Source organism: Dipodomys merriami, unplaced genomic scaffold, assembly GCF_024711535.1.
Source record: "Dipodomys merriami isolate MVZ:Mamm:240054 unplaced genomic scaffold, mDipMer1.0.p SCAF_756, whole genome shotgun sequence".
NCBI lineage: Eukaryota > Metazoa > Chordata > Mammalia > Rodentia > Heteromyidae > Dipodomys > Dipodomys merriami.
This window is the reverse complement of record NW_027206353.1, coordinates 6,925-28,446: the sequence shown is the minus strand read 5'-3', so window position 1 is coordinate 28,446 and position 21,522 is coordinate 6,925. Positions and strand designations below refer to the sequence as shown.

Below are 21,522 nucleotides of genomic sequence, written 5' to 3'. Positions count from 1 at the left end.
GAATTACTCTGATTTAAAAAATATGCCATGTTATACATGCATCTGAACATGTGGTAGTACATAGTACATTATGTATCAGGTAAAAATAGGGAATAAACATTTTCAGAACAAATACTGTAGTATATTCCCTAAAGTATTAAGTACTACAATTGTTTTATTGAAATGTATAATCATACGTAACTGGTATTTTTGTCAATAAACCTGCTTTTATTTAGGAGGAAGTATGTACAGAAATAGCTCTTAGACAGAATATTAAGTTATCGTAAAAACAACTCCACTTCCATTTCTATTCAAGATGGGTAATTTAGGTATCAATTCCCTCACTTTCTAGAGCAATGAGTTCTCTTCTTCATAGGCAGAACACAGATTCTGATAGCCTTCTTGCTTTAGAGCTGGCCCTGACATCACCCTGACACACTGGCATGGCTTTTTCTTCCCACCAGGTTTCTATCAGAAGCTTTATGGTTGCACACTGAAGACTGACCACCCCAATCTTCAGTCCATGTCTCCCAACTTGAGATAGGATATTTCTTACAGTACCTTAAGTCCATTAGTCCATTAGTCCATTATCTATCTATCTATCTATCTATCTATCTATCTATCTATCTATCTATCTATCTATCTATCTATCTATCTATCTATCTATCTATCTATCTATCTATCTATCTATCTGTCTATCTATCTATCTATCTACCTATCTACCTATCCATCCATCCATCCATCCATCCATCCATCCATCTATCCATCTATCCATCTATCTATCTATCTATCTATCTATCTATCTATCTATCTATCTATCTATCTATCTATCTATCTATCTATCTATCTATCTATCTGTCTGTCTGTCTGTCTGTCTGTCTGTCTGTCTGTCTGTCTGTCTATCTATGCTCTATTTTGTGTGCCAGTACTGGAGTTTGAATAGAAAGCCTCATGCTCTTCCTTAGCTGTTTTTGTTCAAGGTTGTCAGCCTCCCATTTTAGCCACACTTCTGCTTCCAATTTTTTGCTGGTTAATTAAATATAAGAGGCTATGGACTTTCCTGCCCAGGGTGGCTTTGAAACACAATCCTCAGATCTCATCCTTCCAAGTAGCTAGGATTACAAATGTGAGCCACCCCTGGGTGACTTCTTATCTTCATACACCTCCTATGGTTTGTGTCATCACCCAAAGGGCTTCTAGCCATAGAAAGCTTACCCATTCTGTCCATGGTTTCAAGATGGAGGCAGCCAAAACTGACAGTCTCAAAGCCTGTGATTTCATCCCACTAGACCCTACCGAAGCCTTCACCACATGAGGCATCTCCCTGCCATGTTCTAGCTCCAATCTTTTTATATCCTTTCTCCCTTTTCTCACCTTCTACCCAGACATGCATAATCTCATCATTAACTTGGAACTAGTCATCTATCCATCTCATTCCTGGCATTTAAAGAACCCCTGGATTCCAATAGCTCAAGCCTGTATTCCTAGCAACTCAGGAGTCTGAGATCTGAGGATTGTGGATCAAAGTCAGCTTAGTAAGAGTGAAGCCCACGAGAACCTTACCTTCACTTAACTACTAGAAGTTGAGCTGTGGTTCAAGTGACAGAACACGCTAGCATTAAGTAATAAAGTTCAGGGACCATGTACAGGTCCAGGTCTGTTGTGCATGTACACAAATACGCATGAAAACACATAATGTAATCTGGTTTTATCATTTGGTGTTTGAATAAGGCTACTTGTTTACAACCTTAGGAAAGAGCACATTTCAGTTGCTTTTTCTACAGTGAACTTGGATGTAAGTCCTGTGTTGTCCTCAAACCCCTGAGTTTCAACAACTGAATATTACAAGTACTGGGATGTTATGCCTGAATGAAATCAACTGATGGTTGAGTCTGCCTTTGCCAGCTGACACTGTCCACAGGGTACTTCTAGTCTTTAGACACTTCCTATGGAAGTGACTGTCCCTTGTAACGTAAAGACTTTTCAGCGGGGGGGGGGGGGGGAGGGTGTTGGGCTGGTAGGGATGGTAAGGGGAAAAAAAGGAGGCAACAATGCTTAATAAGAAATGTACTCATTACCTTGTTCATGTAATTGTAACCCCTCTGTACAATGTTTTCACAATAAAACTTACTAATAATAAAACAAACAAACAAAAAAGACTTTTCTGCCCCCTGGCTCCTGAAACCTCCTCTGAAGTTTTCTTCCTCCTGTTGTCAGGATTCAGCTCATGTGTGCTCCTCTCCAAAAGGCTGAGCAAGCTTTCTTGGAAGATGCATTCTGTCTCCAGGGAGAATGAGACATAATACCTCTTTGGGCAGTAACTCAGGTTTCTGCCCAATCCCATCTGCCAGGATTTTGACTGGGCACTCAGAGCTGCAGCTAATATGGAATGAATGAAAAAGACAACAGTGAAATAGAAGACCTCCCAAAAGAGCTTAGAGAAAGAGTCATAGATTGGAAATTGCTTGGAATATGGTCTTCCCTCCATGAGGCCTCTCCATTTACTAGCTAGCATTCCTGGGCTGGAGTGCCTCTTTGTGGCTCCACCCTTGTTCATGTAGACAATTCCTATATTGCCAATGTAACATCTTTTGATGTTCCCAGGGACATTGGAGGGGACAGTAAGAGGTAGCTACCTATTACTTACACACAAACTACTTAGGCTGTCTAAAGAAATGAAGTCTGGTCATTTGTAGCATTGTGTTGGCAAATTCACCATCTATGGATGGGAGTGCACCTTAATCCTAGTGGAGCTAGAAGAGTCATACAAACGGATTACCCTGAAGCTTTGAGCAGAGCTAGCTGTTGCTGCTGGCTTCTCGACTATTATGTCTTTGAAGTACCAAGAAAATGATGAAAACATCAGCACATCAAAGCAATTCTCAGTGTTCTTTTGTCACAAGAGTTCCAAAATAAGTTTCCAGCAATAGTTTTGCAAAAGCTTTGGCTGCTCTGTCCCCAGGAGAGACGTCACCTGCCCAAAGTGCCTATTGGACCTGGACATCATCTTAGAAACCAGCTCATCTGGGCTTGTTTGAGGGCTCTCGAGGTAGAGGCGGGGGTGGGAAGTTGATATCCCCAGACCTTATGTCTTTTATCGAGGCATTATCTCTTATTATAATGGTCTCTTTTGTTTTCAGTGAATATCAAGTGTTGTCCTGAATACTGGGTACAAAGCTGTGAACAGAATGAGGTACTTTCATCATGGGGCTTATTTATTGCTGCAAAGCCTAATGCATCATAAATAAGTGGAGATTATGCAGAATATTATGAGAAAAAGTCATGGTAAGGAAAGCCAAACTGTATGATTTCACAATTGAGGGTTGTGTAGCTTATACACAAAGCCCAAAAAACAAACAGCTTTAATGTTGTTTCTCTTTTTTTTTTTTTTGGTGGTAGTAGGGCTTGAACTTTGGGATTGGGCGTTGTCCTTGTGCTCTTCAGCTGAGGTCGAGAACTCTATTTGGTTTTCTGGTGATTATTTGGAGATAAGAATCGCAGGGAGGGCTGGGAAGGTGGCTCAGTGCTAGAGAGCTCTCCTTGCATGCTTGAGGCCCTGGGTTCGATTCTTCAGCACCACATAAGCAGAAAAAAAAGCAAGAAATGGCGCTGTGGCTCAAGTGGTAGAGTGCTAGCCTTGAGCTGAATAGCTGAGGGACAGCACCCAGGCCCAGAGTTCAGGCCCCACCATCCGACCCCCACGCCAAAATAAAAAAGAATTGCAGGGAGTTTCCTGCCCATGTTGGTTTTGAATCGTGATCCTCAGATCAGCCTCCTCAGTAGCTAGGTTTACAGGTGTGAACCACTGGTGCCTGGCTAATGTTGCTTCTTACTTGCTCACCTTTGGTGCCAACGACCTCCATGAGTCAAATCTCGAAGTGTCAAATTGAGAACTATCTTGTACTTTGAGAAGTTATAGGGAAATAAAAAATTCAGAGATATATGCCACAGGTTAGGGAGTCAAAGTTGGATTTGAATGTTTTGTCTCCCTTTGGGTGAATGCTTCCTCTTCAAAGATTTAACACTTTTCTCAAAAACAAAACCAAAAAATATGGGATGGATATACTTAAGCCATATCTTGTCTTGAAAGCCTTCTTGTTTTGAAATTATTTTAAACTCAAAGAAGAGTTGCAAAGAGTAGTGAGAGTTCCTACATACTTCTTCACTGCTTTTTTACTATGAACATACTATTAACATCTTATATAACCACTCTCATTTACTGATTCTAAGACATTCACATTTGCACAATATTTTCAAGCTCCAGATGTTATTTGAATTGTATCATATCCCTCTCTAATGTCTTTGTGTATGTGTTCTTGTATTAAAGTACTGATGGCCACAAAAAGGGGTCAGAAATAATTTTTTCCTTATCTGAAAAGGAAGAGGCATGGGACATAGTGCTAACAGTGTGTAAGTGTGGAGACTGCACATTTTGGAAATGGTTACAAGCCTTATTAAAAGAACTATCTAGCTAATAAAAGTTGTCACCCTGGTCAATTGTCCTGGGCCACTGCCTCAAATGTTGCCTTAAAAACCAGCTGGACACCCGCCTATCAAGCCTATGCCACATATCCTTAACCAGTCTTAGTAGAAATTTGCAGCCCAGAAAAATGTGTGATAACCCTTTTGAGTCGGTGTGGGACCCTGCTGCTGCTTCTACCCACCCTTCTGGATAAAGTTCAAGGACGGCCTTATAGTCATCTGGAAGGAAATCTATGTTGTCATCCTGACCATGTTGACCATAGTGACAGTGGACTGGACTCCTGCCTGACTCCATCACCTCTGACTGCTTCCCAGTGGAAAGCTGCTTTGGATCTGCTGAAACTGAGTCTGTGGTATATTATTTCAGTGATATCCAGTAACTCTCTCTATTCCCACAGTAGATATTGAGGGCAAGGATGATATCACTGGCTTGCCTCAGGCACTTCAAAGATTAGGAAACTAGAAATCCACTCTACAATCAAAGCCTTGCTTGGTTTGGGTGTGGTAAAAGGCCGCTTCCAACAATAGCTATAAAGGAGAGATCTTTATCAATGGAGGTAGTAAGAGGAATGAAACTCACCCCTGCTATTAGAATTAAAAATTTAACAAAATTCTCCACCCAAGGGATGCCTTGAGGCAGTTCTAATAACCTGGTTCCTCAAGCCAAAGAAGCAAAATGGGCCCAAAAGCCACAAAGAAACTCAGGGAAAGAAAGAGTGTAGTAAAGAAAGCCTTAGAAAGTAATTGAAAAAAAAATCTCATCTGGATTTAAAAAAAAAAGGATATAAAAATAAGGATTGTCTTAAAATGTTTGTCACAGTGAAAAGGGGAAGAAGACAAACCCCAGAAAGTTTAAGTATGTAACAAATGGTAGGAGTATGTCTTAAAAATGAAGCTTATGAGTAAGTTGGTATGAAATTAAACTAGCTTTCATATACATAGAGTCAGGATGGGTGAATTGATGTGGAACTATTCTTTATGTTTATCTGTATGGTAGGGAGGAAGGATATGCCCACTTCAATCTAGATGCTGGTTTAGCTAATTAGAGCAGCCAGGTAGACTCGTTGTGAGAGGGGATTCTCTTAAATTTACCATGACTGAATGACTCCTTCCCTTTGCCCTTTTGCGCTCCCATTGCATTGTCTATTCCAAAGGGTTTATGCCCTGTGAAATGATGTTTGGCAGACCATCCTTCTTGTGTCCTCGCTTAAAAACTGCAATGTTGACATAGATGACTGCTCCAGTCTTTACAGGCACTGCAGACTGTTCAACAGGAACTCCATTCCCAATTTCAGGCACTCCTGCAGGCAGCCCCTGTAGTTGGCCCTAATTACTGATCATGAGACACTGTGTGGGTCATATGACATTAAAAAAAACTAACTATCCTCAGTGGAAAGGACCTTATACTGCTATCCTAACAGCTCCAACCACTGTCAAGGTGAATGGGATCTGGTCCTGGATGCACACTTCACCACTTAAGGTGGCCCTGCTACCAGAAGAGACAAATGGATGGTGTATAAGGACCCTGAAAAGCCTCTCAAGCTAAGACTTTTCTCATCATAATTTTTCATTTATGCTTCTGTGCTCTAAATGATGTTAACTACCACTGGCAGTTTAAAATCAAAGAGACAAGGGGACAGTTTTCTTACTTCTGCTATTGTAATGTCCCTGATTGTAGCAATTTAATTTTACCAACCAACTCAACTTGTGGAATATGACAAACTGCTTCAGGTATCTTGATGTCACACCCCTTCTCCTACTATGTTCTGGTGCAATGGAAGCCTATGGTCATACATTAATCCAACCTTGGCCTCTTGGATTTTGATATTAGCAGTTCCCCAATTAAATCTTTATACCAAAAGTGAAAATTTTCAGAGATTGTTATCCCACCTCTTAACCAAGAGGACAGATTTTATTCCTATAATGTTAGGGGTGAGTCTGGTTACCTCTGTTGGAGGAGCAGCTTTTGCTGGAGGTGCTGTAAGACATAGTTTAAAACTTGCTCAAGAATTTGAGGAGAGGGTAGATGAGGATACTCATGCCTCTTCAGTGTCTCTGGCATGCATACAAAGACAACTGAACTCTCTAGCGGGGGTGGCCTTGCAGAATCATAGGGCACTAGACCTTCTCACAGCTTCCAAAGAGGGAACCTATGTTTTTCTAAGGGAAGAGTGCTGATACTGTGTAAATGAATCACGGCTGGAGAAGAAAACATAAAGGTTCTAGGTAAACTGTGTGAAGGACTCCACCAGCAACCATCTGCTAAACTAGATCTAGTATGGGTTCAAAGCCTTTTGGCCTGGTGGCTAGTATCTCTAGCCACCAGCAATTATACTATTTCTTCTACTTGTTATTACTGGTTCCTGTGTGGTTAAGTCTTTGATATCACTTATAGAAAAAATAATTGGGACTGTCAAGCTGATGGCCCTTCAGGCCCAGTACAGCCTCCTGAGTCAGGAAAAAGAGTCAAGAATTTGACTCAGTTACAAAAAGAAAGGGGAATGTAAGGATCTCTTAGGATAAAAGACCCCAAGACCAAGCAAGGACACTGAGTCAGAATATTAACCTCTTATGGGGAACTGAGGAATGCAATAATCTCTTGCTTGAAACTGAGGAATGAAATAACAGGAAATTGCCATTGTAAAAGTCCCTTGTTTGAAAAAAAAAAGTTGATGTTATCATATTAATACAACTTTGCAGCTTGTACCTGCTTGTGTTTTTTGCCTTCAATAGCCTAGGCTGTGTTCATGTTTAGGGTCATAGTGTTTGCTCCCAAGTCTACACTGTGTCCCTGGCAGGACAACTTCTGTAACACCTAACAAACTTCTTTAATCTCTAAGCCCACTTTGATGGACTCATTCTCAGACCCTGTAAGAATTGAAATAACAGTGATTAAGTTGTCTTAGACACTAATGAGGGGAATTTGTTTTAAGGATATCTCAGGTAACCTCAAAGTAAGAATAGAGTAGGATCAGACCTAAAATCTAGAAGTAGCCATGAACATCCATTGGCAACCTGGGAATGATTGTCTCCTGAACCCACATACCTGTTTCAGCATTCTCACTGTTAAGAAAATGGAGGAAAACAGAAAAGGAATAGGCCAGACCCAATGATCAACAGGTGGGGACTGTTTATTGCCAGCAATGTGCATAGACCTTTCAGGTTTGGAGGTTGTTTGAGGGACTATATTTTGGATGGACTTATATAGGGCTTGTTTTCACAAAGAAGCAGAAAATAAAAAGTGGCTTATGCTCTCTTAGGCCACAAGGAGACTTCCTTGACCAGGCCCACAAGTTGAATGTTCTACACTGGATGAAGGGCTATTGTCCCCTGGGGACCAAGTGTTATATCCTTGGCCAGGCACCGATTGGAACCTGCCTGCTGACAGGCATGTGGCCACGCTTGTTTTCTTGTACCTGGTGTCTTGCTTGAGCTGGAGGAATTAGGCAGGAATCAATCTTTCACTCACTGTAACAAATTTTTCAAGCCAAATTGCACAGATTCCAGCCTGTTACCTTTCCTGCAGCAGAATGTGGGGACATCAGGTTATACAGTGCTGTGGCGTTTTAGTGAGAGCAATGAAAAGAGTCCCCAGTATGTGACTTCTGTTAGAGTCATAGGAACTCTTGAACAGAAAAGTGTTGGTAGCTAGTTGTGATTCAGCTAGCTGCAGAAGGTCTCTGGCATCTCTAAAGGAGAACTGGGTCTCTCTGTTGACTGCCACTGGCAGGTAAGAATGTTACTGTAACAGAATAGAGTTCTAATGCCTGTTCCCAGAGCTAGGGCTGGCTCTGATTAGTAGAACCAAAGGACGAGGCTTGGGAGTGGTAGAGGCTGGTGGTCAAATGAATCTAGCTGCTCAGCAGAAAATGGAATATGAATTTTACTAAGAAATACTGGAGCATCTCTTAGTCATGAGATACCCTCAAATCAGGCTTTCACTGAGCTGGATGCAGAGCAAAACAAGCACAAAGCCACTGGTAACAACCAAAAACCAGCCCTGCTTCTATTCCCTGCAAACATTCTCCAGGAAATATTGCACACCATGCAGAACAATTCCTACCAGATCTGCTGAGTTTCTGCTAGGCCCAAAAGTCGGGTTCCCTTTCCATTTTACTTTTCATTTTCAGTCTTTTTCTCTTGTTTGTTTTTCTATGAGATCTTCTTTTATTTGTATTTATACACACACACACACACACACACACACACACACACACACACATTTGTGAAAATACCTTACAGAGAAGTTACAATTACATGAGTACATGAGCAAGGTAATGAGTACATTTCTTATTAGGGAGGGTAAGAGGAAACAAAGTGGGAGGCAACAATGCTTGATAAGAAATGTACCCATTACCTTTTATTTGTATTCTGTGACAAGTGATCTGATTTTTCCCTGTTACTGCTTCCAGCACATGCTGCCCTAGATCCAATTGAAAACTCTACCACAATGCCTGGACCTCTGCTGTAACAGCTTCACCTAGTCCTATAATTGAATCCCAGGAGGCTGGGAATATGGCTCAGTGATAGAATGCTTCCCTAGCATGCATGAATTCATGGGTTCGATTCCTCAGCAACACATAAGCAGAAAACACCAGAAGTGGTGCTGTGGCTCAAGTGGTACAGTGCTAGCCTTGAGTAAAAGAAGTTCAGGGGCAGTGCAAAGGCCCTGAGTTCAAGCCCCAGGACTGGCACAAAAAAGGAAAAAGAATTGAACCCCAGGGCTTCCGATGTCACATTTAGAAGGCATGTTTTCTTCCTACATTGCCTGTCATGTGTATCTACAGCTTTCTCTAACAAAGGTTTTTCATTGAAACTACAGTTGCTTACATCTTAGCCTTAGGATCTGATATAGGGATTGATCTCTGGGAAACAGGGCTGGTTGAAATGCAAGACATTTCCTTAGCACAATTCAAGGGCCTACTCTACTTGTTTTAATGTTCTGGGAAAGTTTTCTTTTTTTGGGGGGGGGGGTCCAGTCGTGGGGCCTGAACTCTGGGCCTGGGCACTGTCCCTCAGCTCTTCAGCTCAAGGCTAGCACTCTACCACTTAAGCCACAGCGCCCCTTCCGGGGTTTTCTTTTTGCTTATGTGGTGCTGAAGAATCAAACCCAGGCCCTCGAGCATGCAAGGCAAGCACTCTACCACTGAGCCACCTTCCCAGCCCCTGGGAAAGTTTTCTAAAGCAGTTTTGAAAGTTTGAAGCAAGAAAGCACCAAGCTCATGGCTGGTCTCATTAACTATTGGGTGAAAACTCCAGAAAAGTGGTGGGAGGTGGGGATGTCTTCCTGCTTGGCCCATAGTAGCACGGCATGCAGCTCTTCTGCAATCAAGCATATTTCTACTGATCATATGTGGACATGGCCAGCTCATCCTGGTACTCTCCAGGTAGTATTTCTTAGGCACCAGGAACTCCATGTAATGAAGTTCAGGGAGTTTACACAGTGCAGAGAAGAGGCGCTTGAGGGTGCAGGCTGACAGCAGGTTAGCAAGGAACTTGAGCTCCTAGAGATAGAGGCAGGAACACAGGCCCAGGATCATCATGACCACATAGCTATGGGTAATAGCACACTCCACTGGGGTCCACACCCGCACTATCTGGGCAACCTGTTGCCGGAGCTTGAGGAAAGTAGAGGGATATAAATGAAGCAGATTGTGTCTACTGAGGTGCAACACATCCAGCTGGGCAGCATGGATACAGTCTGCCAAGAAGTTCATGTCCACATGGTTCAGAGCACAATTGGCCAGGTCCAGCATTCTCAATCATGTCCTGAACGGGCTGTAGAACATGGAATAATCAGCACTAATCAGAGGAGTTCCATGTGAGCAACAATGGATGTGAGCAATCCATCTGCTTGTCTGCCACAGAGAACAAAGACTACACCTTGCAGGGCAAGTCTTGTTCTTACCTGACTGCATGCAGTCTATGAAAATAGTTTGTGACACATGATGCTACATGAAATGCAAATGACTGTGTCCATAAATATGGTTCACTGGGATGCAGGCTGGCTCCCTTGCTTTCAGACAGTCTACAGCTGCTGGGCTTGCTGTGTGGTTCAGAATTAACCTGAACCAATGAAACCTTTGTCTTCATCTCACCTAAATGGCAGATTTTATCAACAACCATTTTCATATGAAAGGAGTTATGTACATGATCCTGGAGAGAACATCCACTCTGAGAGCTTGCTACAGAGGAAATGAGGCATTAGTAAGAAAAAAGAGCCATTACTCTAACAATAGAAGAATCCATTACTGTAGAGCCAGGAAGGGAAAGCCAGACATCCCCAACTGAGGCACCATATCCACAATCCATTAATTCTGATTTAGATAGTGTTGGCAGCAAGCATCAGCAAAGGGGCAGCTGGGCCCTGTCTCTGACTGAGTCCCTCACTGTCTGTGCATGCCCCTCTTGATATCATCAGGCTTCTGAGTGTTGGGATTGCAAGCCTGGTTTTGATGCCTACCTTACACATTGTCTCTTTCTAACTAGAAGCAGTCCCCTGAGGTCCCTCACTATTCTGGATCACTCCTGGTCCTCCAACTTCTTTATTTCTCTTTTGTGCTCTCTTATGTGCAGCTCCAGAGAGCATTGAGCTTGGGGCTTTGTGAATAAGCTGTTCTTCTACCTATCACTCAGTGCCCCTACAGCCTGTGAAGCCAATGACCAGAGTGCTTGACCCATCCCTCCTCCTTTCAGTCTCTGAGATTCACCCTAGGAGAATCTGGATCTTCCCTGTCAGCATGGAGAGGGCCACACTCAGCTCTATCAGGTAAGTCATGTGACTGAGCTCTCAGGAGATGGAGCCAAGGAGGCAGTCTTCATGCTTAGAAGTTGGGACAGAAGTGAAGGGTGTGTCAAAGGCCTTAATGTGGAGGATGAGTGAAGTCAGACGAGGGAATCCCACCTGGGCTAACAACTGCTGCACATGCCAGCATGTAGCCGCACATTGTGGGCCACTTCCAGCTTGCACAGCTAACCTGTCCTGGCTAGGCCTAACACCTGCAGAAGCTACCCAGGGCTCAAGCTGTCTTCCCTGAATGAGGGGCAGTGCATTTGCAGAGCAGCCATACCTGCTGATTCCAGGGCCTGCACCACTATCTCAAAGTTGCCTTCAATGGGCTGGGAAGGTGGCTCGGTGGTAGAGCACTTGCCTTGCATGCCTGAGGCCCTGAGTTCGATTCCTCAGCACCACATAAGCAAAAGGAAAAAAGCCGAAAGTGGCGCTGTGGCTCAAGTGGTAGAGCGCTAACCTTGAGCTGAAGAGCTGAGGGACAGTGCCCAGGCCCAGAAGGGCCCCACGACCGGACCTCCCCCCCAAAAAAAGTTGCCTTCAATGACAAAGAAATAAATGAGGACTTCAATAGGTCACCTAACTGCACAGGGCTCTGCCTGTAGTTGGCAGCATATTCTAGCCAGGAGCTCAGTGTAGTTCCATATTCCCAGAGCCCTTCCACAAGGGCATTGCTGTACCTGCACATCCCGGATACCCATAAGGTCAGATTTCTGCAGCTGATGAATCCTTTTAAAGAATTATTTAAGAAAGATTTTTCCTTTGTTTTATTTAGAAAAGAATATTTTAAAGGTTCATTCCCTGGAAAACACTTCCCCAGTTTTAAATGCCAAGACAAATAGTTGGGTTCCACATGAGAGTGCCATTAAGATACTAGAACTCTACGTACTTTTCAGGGATACAATGAATTTTGGGATGACTCAATGTTTTAGGTATCCATGATTCTAACACTAGATACATTTCTACTTTCTCAAAACACTGAGAAGAGATTTTGATTCCAAGAGACTTTGAAAAATAGTATGAAGTCTTTCATAACTCCGCATCAACTCTTCATTTTATGAACTTATTTTCCTAATATAATTTATGAAGCTTTATAGTTAATTATTTTCTCCAAAGTCACAAAATCATTTTTTGAAGATTTTCTAATAGGGATAAAGCTTTGAGACTGAAAGGTCAATATAATCCTTTTTGTCTACTATAATCAAGAATCTCTTAAAATTATTGTTGAATGTTAAATTCCTCCAAAGCCTATACTTGAATGGAATCGCTTCTATCTTGAGGGTATGAATTGTGTGTGCTTGGGAAAAGTTCCATTTATCCCATTAATATGTGGAGGATATTTCACAGTAAGGAGATCCAGGTAGTACTTACCCACTTTGGTCTCATCTCTGTACTCTGTGCGTTTGGGCAAACTTCAACTTTGTTCACGACTCATTTAACTTCTGTAGATTCTATGATGAAGATACTCTTTTTTTGTGGGGCGGGGTCTGGTTGTGGGGCCTGAACTCGGCCTGGGCACTGTCCCTCAGCTCTTCAGCTCAAGGCTAGCGTTCTACTACTTGAGCCACAATGCCACTTCTGGCTTTTTTCTTTTTGCTTATGTGATGCTGAGGAATTGAACCTAGGGCCTCAGGCATGCCAGGCAAGCACTCTACCCCTGAGCCAACTTCCCAGCCTGATGAAGATTCTCTTAAATTTAATTTTTTTCTAAAATATATCAGAAACCTGTAAGTATTCCTCAATACATCATGTATTCCCACAACTTATGCAATCCCTTCCTTTGATAAAAAGTCCTTCCTCTAATTAATATTAGCTAACTCCAATAGTATAGTATAAATAATTACTCAGGTTGAGGAGAGAAAGTTGTTCTATAAGTGAAATAAATACTTAGTTTTATCAAATTTTATCATTTTTAACCTCTGAAAAACTCTAGAGGTCCTAACTAAAAGCAGCTTTCATTTACACACACAAGAAAAGAGGTTAATTAATCTATTATACACTAAGAACAATGAACCTCTGACAGAAAAACCCATGGCATTTTTAATTATGGCTGTTATTATTATTTTAAGAACTTTTGTATCCCTTTTTATCCAAAGAAAAAAATTAGATACTATTCTTAAACAGACCAAGTTTCATTACCAAGAAAGGTAAAAGAAAACCTAAATAATGTGAGAAAATAACTATATATTATAGATTTTAACCTCAGAGAATATATGAAGAACTCCTCAATCAAGTAACACAAAAGGAAATTCACTTTAAAATAGTTGTGGAACTTCAACAAACATTTCTTCAAAGCAGAGAGATAAAGCACCACTAAGCAACCCCAAAGTTGCTAGGAAAATGCCATCAAAATCACAGGAAGATACTGCTTCATGCCTTCTACAATGACTGTGACTTAAAAAAAATACAGAAAATGGTCTGGGAATGTGGCTTAGTTGTAGAGTGCTTGCCTAGCATGCATGAAGCCCTGGGTTCAATTCCTCAGTACCACATAAATTGAGAGAGCTGGAACTGATGGTGTTGCTCAAGTGGTAGAGAAAAAGAAGCTCAGGAAGAGTGCCCAGACCCTGAGTTCAAGCCCCAGGACTAGGAAAAAAAGACTTGGCACAGCTAAGGTAATGAGAATGTAGAATGTTACAACCACATAGAAAACAAGTTGGTGAATCTTCAAAGAGTCTAACATAGAATTACAATATGACTCAACAATTCTATTTGTAAAGATACAAACAAACAATGGACAATAGAACTTACATGGATGCCAGTGTTCATTGTAGCCTTATTTATAAATACTGGAGAGAAACCTTCCGAATGTTCATTTATAGATGAATGAATAAACAAAATATGGCATCTCATAGTGTGGAAATTAATGTGCCACAAGAAATAAATTACACTCTGTCCATGCTGTAACATGGATTGCACCAACCTTGAAAAACATTATAAAACTAAGTATTTCAAACCAGACACAAAAGCATAGCTCATGTATGATTGTACTTATAAGAAATATCTAGAATAGACAACAGAAACTGATAGCAGATTAGAGATTGTCCACAGTTAGAGGGAGGAAGAGATGAGTGACAATTTATTGATTAATGATGATACAGTTTCTGTCGGGTCTTTGTCCGTCCCACGAAAGATGGACGGGGTCTGAGGAAAGGTAAGTACGGCGCTCGCCCGTTCCCCAGCCTCCCTCAGCCCGGGAGACAATCAGACCCAGGAGGGAGCCAAATCCAGCAGGTAGAAAACTCATTTATTAACAGAGAGCAGCCCTTTTTAAAGACAAAAAGGCAAAGGAGGAAGAGGAACCAATCACTGTCAAGGTCATACCCTATCATGCACCTAAGCCTTCACGGACTGGTTAGGAACTGATCAGAAGGTAAATTGGGCTCTGCCCACTCTACTCCCTCCCAGCGCCATCTTTGCTGCCCATGTGCTCTACAGTTTCTGTTTGAAGCAATAAAAAATTTAAATACTGGTGATGGTTGCACAACACTATGAATATGAGCAATGTAACTTAAACACTTATATATTGGAAATTTGGTTATTTATAATTCACCACAGTTTAAAATGTCAAAACATGAAAATTAGTATTAAAGATGTGTTTCATGGGCTGATAAAAACCAAAATGACAGCTCAACATGAGTGGCTCATGCTTGTAATCCTAGCTACTCAGGAGGCTGTGACCTGAGGATTACAGTTTGCAGCTAATCCAGTCAGGACTTTTATCTCCAATTATATACAAAATAAACTAGAATTGTGGCTGTGACTCACATGGTAGAGAGCCAGCCTTGTGTGAAAAGGGCTAAGGGACTTGAGCTCAAGCCCCAGTACTAGCACAAAAGAACAAAAAAAAAACCCAAATGATAATGGTTGTTCTCAGCACTCAAGAAACCTACTAATTTTTGTTCTTTCTCAATGTTTCCCTAATGTTAGGATATGAAAACCACATCCAGGAACTTTTAAAAATTCATCTTTCCTCAGCGTTTCCATAAATGCATGGCAAATCCCAGAATTGCTATACTGATTTCTATTACAGGCTTGTGACATCATGATTTCAAAACCACACACAAGGGGCTAGGGATGCAGCTCAGTGGTAGTGTTCTTGCGAAGTGTGCACAAGACCCTGTGCTCCATCCCCACGACTTCTATGAAAAAACTCCAAATCACAACACACATACTCATAAACAAAAGTATTGTTTTAACTGATCATTTCCTATAAGAATGGCTTCTATTATTTCTTTGACTAATGTTTAGCAAATCTGTGGCTCCTAAGAGAGACACAATTTACACTAACAGAGTTAACTGAAGTGATAATTTATGTGGAAGGTAGAAATTTCTCATAAACTCTAACGGAGAGCATTATATTTCAAGTGGTACTAGGGAATTTCTTTTATCTTGCAGAAACCAGTAACATTTAGAGGCACATCAAAGACCTTTTAAAAGAAAATATGGGAAAGAATAACACGACCATTTAGGAATGCCTCAATTTCTTTTTGAGACAACAAAATAATAATAATAATCAGAATGAATATTTTCTGGATTTTGAAGATTCTGCGTATTAGCACAATGAAAATATGAAGTTTTTATAAAATTTAAAACTTCATTCTAACAGATCACATACAGTTGGATTTAAAAGTTTCTCTTTCTTATTTGGTAAAAGAAAATGTTACATTTTGTCTGGCTTGCCCCAGAGGATCAAAAAAAAGCAAGAAAATCCAAGTATTCCAGTTGGTTGCTGGTGGCTCATACATGTTATCTTAGCTGAGGATGAGATCTGAGGATTGCAGTTGAAAGGCCAGGAAGAAAACTTCCTGAGAAATTTATTTCCAATTAACCACCAAAGAAAGCCAGAAATAGGGCTGTGGCTTAAGTGGTAATGTACTAGCCTTGAGCAGAAATGTTCAAGTACAGGACCCTAGTCCTGAGTTCATGCCCCAGGATTAGCAAAAACCAAACGAAACCAAACAAAAAATACCACCCAAGAGAAAACCCCCAAATATCCCCTTTATTCCAATCTTGCTTTCTCAGATATTAGTGAGCACATGCCTGATAAATCCTGCCCCATATTGGTGAGCATTGTCCCCCCAGGAAAACTTGATCATTCTCCATCATGTAAACTCTGAAGTGGATGAGAAAGGGAAGTGTTTGAGACTTAAGCACTAATATTTCGTTTAGTATCTTTTTTCCAGTAGCAGGAAAAATTGATGAAAGTCTGTTATTGCAATATCTCAAAGCTGGGATTCAGCCGAGCTGCATTCCTGAGTTCATAGAAGAATTTACGTTAGGAAGTGGCGCTGTAGCTCAAGTGGTAGAGCGCTCGCCTTGAGCTGAAGAGCTAAGGGACAACGCCCAGGCCCAGAGTTCAAGCCCCACGACCGACAAAAAAAAAAAAAAAAAAAAAGAATTTACGTTATGCTCCTCAGTTCAACAAGAAGAGGTCCATGTTTTTATTTTCCATGCTACTTCAACACTTCAACCCTTGACATTCAGATAGAACACACACACACATATGCCTTCAAGGGCTTCTCTTCCACATTTTGCAAAAGATAACGTTGAGCATGTAGGTTTAGGTATCCATTTCTGTTGTTGCCAGGGGCCAGCCTCGGATCACAATCCTCTACATACTCATCCTTCATAGCTCAAATTATAATGTGTACCATTATCCCTGCTTGTTGGTTGATCTTGAAACTCACATTTTACCCAAGCTGGCTTCAAAATGCAATCTTCAATACTACTTTCCAAGGTGGTTGAGCAAGTTTATACTCCGACCAACAATGCAGTAAGGTTCCCTTCTGTCCACATCCCATTCAGCATCTGTTGTTAATAGAGTTCTTAATTATAGCCAATCTACTGGGGTGAGGTGGAATCTCAATGTTGTTTTGATTTGTATTTCTTTTATGGCTAGGGAGGTTGAGCATTTATTTCTTCATTGGCCATCCTTCTTTCCTCTTCAGAGAAATTTCTCTTTCATTCTTTAGCCCACTTATTTATTGGGCAGTTGTTTCTTTGAGGATTTGTTGTTGGGGGATTTAATTGAGTTCCAGGTATATTGTAGATATGAGACACTTGTCCATTGTATGGCTATTGAAGATCTTCTCCCAATCAGTGGACTTCCTATTGATCTTGCCAGCTATGACCTTTGTCTTGCAGAAATTCTGCAATTTCATGCACTCCCAATTGTCCAACCTTTCCTTGATTTGCTGTGTTTCTGGATCTCTTTTACAAAAATTTCTGCCTGTGCCAAGGAGACCTAGGGTTTCTCCTATTTTATCTTGTAATTTTTTCAGGGTGTCTGCTTTGACACCCAGGTCTTTGATCCATTTGGAGTTGATTCTAGTACAGGGTGATATATAAGGATCTAGCTTTAGTTTTCTACAAGTGATTAACGAATTTTGCCAGCACCATTTACTGAAGAGGCTGTCTTTCTTCCATTCTATTTTTTTTAGCTCCCTTATCGAAGATTAGATGGCTATAGGTCTGTGGGTTCATTTCTGGGTTCTCAATTCTATCCCATTAGTCCTGAAGTCTGTTCTTGTGCCAGTACCAAGCTGGTATCATTACTATGGCTTTGTAGTAAAGTTTGAAATTTGGTATTGATATTCCTCCAGCACTATTTTTTCTGTTAAGGATCGTGTTTGCTATTCGGGGTATTTTATTATTCCATATCAGCTACTTTGAAAAATAGTATGGAGGTTCCTCAGAAGACTCCATATAGAGCTCCCCTATGACCCAGCAATACCACTTTTGGGCGTTTACCCAAATGATCACAAACAAGGCCACACTAAAGCTACCAGCACGACTACGTTTATTGCAGCATTATTTACCATAGATAAGATATGGAACCAACCCAAATGCCCCTTCATAGATGAATGGATCAAGAAAATGTGGTATATATACACAATGAAATTCTCTGCTTCCATCAGAAAGAATGGCATTGCACCATTTGTTAGGAAATGGAAAGATTGGTACAAATTATATTAAGTGAAGTAAGTCAGGCCCAAAGAAACATAGGTCCCATGGTTTCCCTTATTTGCAATAACTAGTATATGTCTGAGACAAGCAGAAACGGTCAGATAAGTTGATGTTAGGCAAAATGAACCCTAAGATAAGGACTCATGTTTTTTTTTCTTTCTTGTGATTTTTTCTTTTTTTGAGGGGGGGGGTCCGGTTGTGGGGCCTGAACTCTGGGCCTTGGTACTGTCCCTCAGCTCTTCAGCTCAAGGTTAGCGCTCTATCACTTGAACCACAGCACCATTTCTGGCTTTTTTCTTTTTGTTTATGTGGTGCTGGGGAATTGAACCTAGGGCCTCATGCATGCAAGCAAGTGATGTACCACTGAGCCACTTTCCCTGCCCCTTTCTTGTGATTATTTCTAACATATTTATAAGATGATTTCTTTCTTGCTTTGTATGTCCCTCCCCCACAGTATAACCACTGTTTTCACTGTAGTTGATGTTGGTATAATTTGTGGAGGGGAAGGGAATAAACAAATTGTTTAAATAAGGATACAGGTGGATCCATTTCAAAAATGAGATGTACAAGACGTTATGTCAAAAAACGAACTTTACAACTTTGGTGGGGGGGCGCATATGGGGGAAGGGATGGGAACAAAGAAGGAGGCAACAATGCTTGATAAGAAATGTACATTACCTTGCTCATGTAATTGTAACCTCTCTATATGGTACTTTCACAATTAAAAAATGCAATCTTCCCTATCTCCACCTCCAGAATAGCTAGGATTATATATATGCCACCGTGTTCAATGTAAAATTAACTCATTTTTTTGTTTGACTGAGGTTTCAACTCAGGGTGGCATTCTACCACTTTGTCCATACACCAGCTCTTATCAAGTTTTTTATCTTTAGTTTATGGATCACTTAATTCACTCCAAGTATCAATTTCATTTTAATTTTAAGAATTATAGTTTATTTTTGTTTTCCTTAAAATATTTGTGCAAAGGAAGGAATGTTCTGTTTGAAAAATAAAGATAGTTACCCTTTAAAATATTTACTCTGTATTGAAACTCTTAGAAGGCAAGGTATGGCTCAAGTGGCAGAGCACCATTCTTGAGTAAAAACCAAGCAAGCATGTGAACAAGCCCAATTTTACCGCACACACACACACACACACACACACACACACACACACACACACACACACACACACACACACAACAACAACAACAACAACAACTTGGCATGAAATTTTAAGCTTTACAGGTATTAATAATTTTACTTCTCACAAAAATGATTGTGTTAACTAATACCTATAGTTAACACACGAAAAGTCACTAGAATTATATATACTATTTTATTTTCCAGATGAGGAAACTGAGTCATGGGAAAGATCAGAGGATATTTTAGAAGAGGAAGCCAGGAATTCTGTTTTAGAACCCACAGGACTTAACACACCATTGACACTATAATACTGCTTGATTTAGTGTATTAAAAATCCCCTCTGTACATTATTTTTACCACACCTCTGATGGACTTCCTGCTCATTGTGTTGATTAAAATTTGACCACTTTCATTAATTCACTAAACATTTTCCCAGAGCTGCCCAGGCTTCTGAAAACACTAAGCTAAGAGATAATTTTGAGGGTCAAGTAAAAATCTGCAGAGATAGGTTTGTATGAAGCTAATGAAGTTTAAGCTTATCCTCTTGGGAGCCCTTCAAGATCTTGGAAGAGGAACAAGCTGTGGTCACCCAGTCAAAAATTTTGATACATTTTGAGACATATAAATTCAAATGGATAGAAATAGTATATCTTTCTAACCCAATATTCCTGTGTCGTTTGGCATGCTTTCTTCCCTTTTTAATTATTTTTAGATAGTTGTAGGAGTTTCAACTAAATGTGTCCCTTTACATGTACAGTGCATTTTGATCAGTTAATGCTTCCATCATTCTCCCCTCCACATATCCATTTCCTTGCCTATTTTCTAATATGTCTGAGTTCCATTTCCACATGTGCAAATTGAATATTATTACTATATTTGCCCACCATTCATCCCTCTATTTGTCTACTCACTTCTCCTTATTTCCCATCCCTCTCACTCATATTTGAGCTCCTTAGTATTCTTTTTGTTAAACTGTTGTTCAAAGTTGTACTAATTTATATTTCCACCAATTAAGGTTCCTTCTCCCCTCCTACTCCATTCTTGTCAGCATTTGTTGCTGTTTGTATTCTTGATGATGGCCATTATGTCTAGAATGAGATGGAATCTTGATTCTGTTTTGATTTGCATTTCTTTTTTGGCTAGAGGTCTTCTACAGGTTGTATTTTTAGGTTAATAACCATGTCCTTTGCTGTGCAGAAGCTTTTTAGCTTGATACAATCCTGTTTGCCAAGTCTCTTTTCTATTTTCTAAGTTCCTGGAGTTATATTTAGGGAGTTTCTGCCTATGTCAATACATTCTAATGTTTACTCTTTCCTGTAGTAAAGTTTTAAATCTTATATTGAGGTTTTTGATCCACTCTGAATTGATATTAATTTAAGGTGTGAGAGAGGTCATATATATGGACATTTGGTTTTCCCAGCACCATTTGTTGAAGAGGCTGTCTTTTTCCACCATACATTTTATCAGATAGCTGTGGGTTCTTGTATTCATTTCTTCGCCTTCTAGTCTGTTCCACTTCAGGTCTGTCATACTTTCTAGAGTGGCTAGGATTATTTTGAGATTAACTAAGGAGAATGTGAGTTGGAATTCATTTAGTTTGATTTTACAGAAGTCTCTGATAATCACATATTGAATAATTTATTTACTGATAGTGATTGTACTGTAGCAATAATTTTTATGGCACATTTTTAATAGAAACATTGAGCAAAGCTGTTTAATTGTTTAATCATTTGTTAATGAAGAGGAATTCATCACATAGATTGAGAGAATATTTTGGTTCTCTTGCTGATTGATATATATACACTTAAAATTGATGAAAGCAACATAATTGTTAGACACACAGGTTAATGAGTGTCTAAGTAAGTTGAAAATGATTTAAGGTTAGTCTCTGGACAGGAAAAAAATAAAAGGATCTGAGAATATAGAACTCACCTAGAAAAAACTTCAGAGAAAGGATTTCACAAACAAGACAATTCAAAACTGAAAATATGGAAGAATGAAAATATAGTCAATTATATTGTATGAAAGTATGAATTATTTTTTATAAAATATATTAATAAACAATTATCATTTTACAAAAGATTTATAGTATAACCTAAAATAGTAAAATACCTTTTCATTTCAAAGAATGAAAAAAAAGATACTAAAGGAATATGG

At 40.2% G+C, this 21,522-nt stretch overlaps 1 pseudogene; it reads right to left on the bottom strand.

Moving 5' to 3' along the window:
* Positions 1–5,604: 5,604 nt before the first annotated feature.
* On the bottom strand, positions 5,605–12,637 carry LOC138818420 (leucine-rich repeat-containing protein 14B-like; annotated as a pseudogene).
* Positions 12,638–21,522: the final 8,885 nt, after the last annotated feature.